This window comes from Silurus meridionalis, chromosome 6 (assembly GCF_014805685.1).
Source record: "Silurus meridionalis isolate SWU-2019-XX chromosome 6, ASM1480568v1, whole genome shotgun sequence".
Taxonomy (NCBI): Eukaryota; Metazoa; Chordata; class Actinopteri; order Siluriformes; family Siluridae; genus Silurus; species Silurus meridionalis.
The window spans coordinates 15,099,508-15,103,734 of record NC_060889.1 but is presented as its reverse complement, the minus strand read 5'-3'; positions in this window follow the sequence as shown (position 1 = coordinate 15,103,734).

Sequence of the window (4,227 nt, the reverse complement as noted above, 5' to 3'; positions counted from 1 at the left end):
AAGGAGTTGTGGAGTTTTTTTTATGATCGAACTACTGTATATCTAAGTATATAGTCAAGTTCAGTTCAGAGCCAGAACTTCCTGTTCCACTCACTATGAATAGCGCCGTGATAAATGATCTGATTTCCCCTGTAAATGTTCTTACAAATTGTGACTATATATATGTGGGATATATTCAGACCACATTTGAGTACTCACCTTCTGACTTCTTGCAACCTGTTTACACATTTTTTCACAGCAGTATGAATACGATGACCAGTTCAGTGTTTAAGGCTCTGGATTTCTGATCTGTAAGGTTTTGGGTTCATGCTCTGGTATCGCCAAGCTGGCACTCTTAGGGGCCCCTAAGCAAGGCCCTTAACCCTCAGTGCTCCAGGGTGCTGTATCATGGCTGACCCTGTACTCTGACCTTAGGTCCTAATATCGCTGGGGTATGTGATGAAAGAATTTCACTGTGTTGTAATGTACACGTGACAAGTATAAAGCATCTTACCGTTCTTTCCTTATTTGACATCATAAAATGGTTGGCAAGATCGGTTGCACAATGTTATTTAGTGACCAAGATGCTTTAAGGACATTTCCAGAAGGGAGCAGTGCTATTCAAAGGTGTTACATGAAGATGATGGATGTATGGATGGATGGATGGATGGATGGATGGATGGATGGATGGATAGATAGATAGATAGATAGATAGATAGATAGATAGATAGATAGATAGATAGATAGATAGATATTATTATAATATTATCAAAATAGCTTAAAAAAACACTTTGAATTACAGATCATACATAAAATGGCAATTTCTTACCTTAAAATACAATTTTGGAATTGAACATTTTTTCTATAAATCTGTGTGAAACCTTGCTTCAGTATATTATTATTATTATTATTATTATTATTATTATTATTATTATTATTATTATTATTATTATAACCCTATTATTATCTACATCAAGCCTTGGTATAATTTACATTCCTAACAAGTTAAAGTACAAGAGTCCAACTCTGCCTGCTGCTTATATAAAGAAAAGGTAGCTAAATTCTGCTCTCCTGCATTTCTTTACACACTCAAACAAATGGCTTGACAGAGAACAGGCTTAGGGTACTAGGTCTCATAAAAGTGCCAACTGGGAAGCCATAAATTGTAAGTTCCTCTGACTATATCGCAAAATCTGCCCTGCTTTATCCTGGTGTCTGTTTGTTTCTCTTAGTTGTGAAGCAACTGGTTAACATTACAACCTTTTACGTAAAGCAAATGACTGGATATCTACTGCAAGTTATGATGTATACCACTTTAAACACACACGCACGCATACACACACACAAGAACACAAAAAATAGTCAGTAGGAGATTACAGACTCAGAAAGATTCAGGTTTTATTTGAACAAAAAACAGAGGCAAACATAGTGACTGTCGGTTGCTCTACAGTACTACTGCCCAAATATGTGTCCATGAAGTATTTTGTATTTCCTGAAAAACACAGGATCTAGGCAACACCCTAAGTCTGCTGTCTTTCACTTGTTCTTGCACACAGTTCAGTTTATTGTGAGCTTTTTGTAATATACAATCACAAGATATTTTAGTAGGTGTTAATGGGCTGTTGTCATTACAGACTTCCTTCCTGCCTTAGCTATGAGACTGTGCAGAGCTGCTGTGTCATTACTAAAGGATCACTTTGGCTTGGGGCTTGCTTTTGTACTCTATGCAGTTGAGAGTGTGAATGCCGTGGGGTTGCAGTTAATCATTTCGCAGTCTTATATAGGTTGTGGCCTGTTTTTACACACATTGCTCTTTGTATCTATTTTTTTCCTTTTCAAAGGGAACAAATGCAGGTGCAATGAGCGAGCAATGTGGAAGCAAAACCGTAATCTTGACCTCAAAGTGAAACAGGTAAAACGAAATAAAGAACTGTGATGATGTGGAGTGGTCAACTGGCAGTTGTGTGAGATTCCTATGTTGGCTATAAAAGTATGCTCAATAAAACATTTATTCAGTATTATTTTATTGCGATCTATGACTTTGGTGTCCTTCACCCGGTGCATGCGTCCTTAACCAAAACTCCAAGAGGGATTTTATTAGAAAGAGAATTATAACACTGGTGTTTTACAATCACAACCTACACACTACTGAATACTTTGATATAACTTGTGTTAATGGGGGTATAAGGGTGCAGTTTTAGGGTCCTCAGGTTAGATCCTGATCAGATTATTGTGTCTGCAGTGGTTTGCGTGTTCTGCTACTAAAATATGTAGGTATGTGGATTTGCTAATTGTCCACCTATGTGTGAATGCGAGTTTAAGTGTGTGTGTGTATCAGTGGTGGACAGTCACGAAGTAAATATAATTTGTCACTGTACTTAAATAGTTTTTTTTCATGTATCTCTACTAAACTGAAGTATTTCTATTTGGGAAAACTTTAACTTCACTACATTTCAAAGTCAAATGTCTGACTTATTACTGCTCTGAACTTATTTTGATGGCTGCTTGGTGGGATCTATTAACACGAACATACAGTTCAGTGTCAAGGTTCCCTGGTGGTCTAGTGGTTAGGATGCGGCGCTCTCAACGCTGCGGCCTGGGTTTGATCCCCGGTCAGGGAACCAACCCCAGCCATTAGGGTTGCACAAGCCTTAGTGCCGGTCCCAAGCCTGGATAAATGGGGAGGGTTGCGTTAGGAAGGGCATCCAGCGTATAAACATGTGCAAAATCAAATGTGCGGATGATCTGCTGTGGTGACCCCTAACGGGAGAAGCCGAGAAAGTTTATTCAGTTCAACAGCAAGCAAACATTTTGAGAGGAATAAATGATGGAAGAAATCCGTGGCCTTTTGTGTGCGTTTTTTTAATCAGTTGAAAAGAAGGTTTTGGACTCAAGAAATTTGTAATAAATATCAATCAGTGTTTGACTAATTAATATCATTCTACTAATAGATTACATTTCACAGTAACAGATTTAGGACATCAAGCACTTTTTTATTGGAGTAATATTTTACCTACTGTATCTCTACTTTAATTTAAGTACAGTACATGGTTTGTGTACTTCATCCACTAATGTTGTGCATGGTGTCCTAATTGCTCCAGGGTGTATTATCCCTGTTTTCAAAGCAAAGCAGTCATCAAAAAAGTCTATATGGTCAAATGTTTCTGGACACCTGACTATCACATCTGTATGTTGTATTTCTTCAAACTGCTGCCGTAAAGCTGGAAGCAAAAATTATACTGTGAATGTCTTTGTATGCAGTAGTATGAGAATTTCCCCTCACTACAATTAAGGTGTCTAATCCAAACCATGCCCTTATACCCAACACATAGAGTCCCATGAATTTTCCAAAACTTAACTGGAAGCATTTGGCTGCCCTGTAAAGAAACATGGACCTCAACCCTGCTAAACACCTTTGGGATGAACTGGAAGGTTGACTGTGCCTCCTTAAACACCATTAATGCCTGATCACACTAATGCTCTTGTAGCTGCATGAAAACAAATCTCCACAGCTCTGCTCCAGAATCAATTGGAAGGCCAAGAATGGAGGTTATTATCAGTAAAGAGTGACTACATCTGCAGTGGGGTGTTCACCAAGTACAGATGGGTGTGATAGTCAGCTGTTCACATGCTTTCATGTGGACAGTGTATTATAGCTGGTCTTTGAATTCTATTGAACTGTATTCTAATTGTAATACACGTTGTATAACATAACAGTTATATTTAAAAAAAAAGATAATCATTGTTCATATGATGATTCAGAGATTAAAACCCGAGCTCAAGATCAAACCAAGACTGCTGAGATTGTGTGGTGACAAGGCTACCCACCACAGTGATGCCTGCATAAAATATACACACAACACAAGGATTCTAGAAACCGGCAAACAAAAGCCACGGTGTTTCTGTTTACTGTTGATATACGAGAGGTTTGTTGTTACCTAAAGAACAAGATGCTGATTCAATTTAAAAGCAGAATCTGAACAGTCCTCTGGAATCCTAATGGAATAAAATCCCAGCAATGCCACCCACTTTACTTGATGTTAAATAAATAAAAGATACATTTCAGTTTTAAGCAATAACTTAGAATCCCCAGTGTATTCATTAAATGGAAATGCCAATAAAATCATACAAATAGTTTTTTTTTTTCTTCTTCAAATATTACACCACAAACAGCATAAACTTATTTAGTATTTAATAACGGTGTTTTCACATATTTGTCTGTCTAGCTTAATAGGGTGAAGGCCGAGA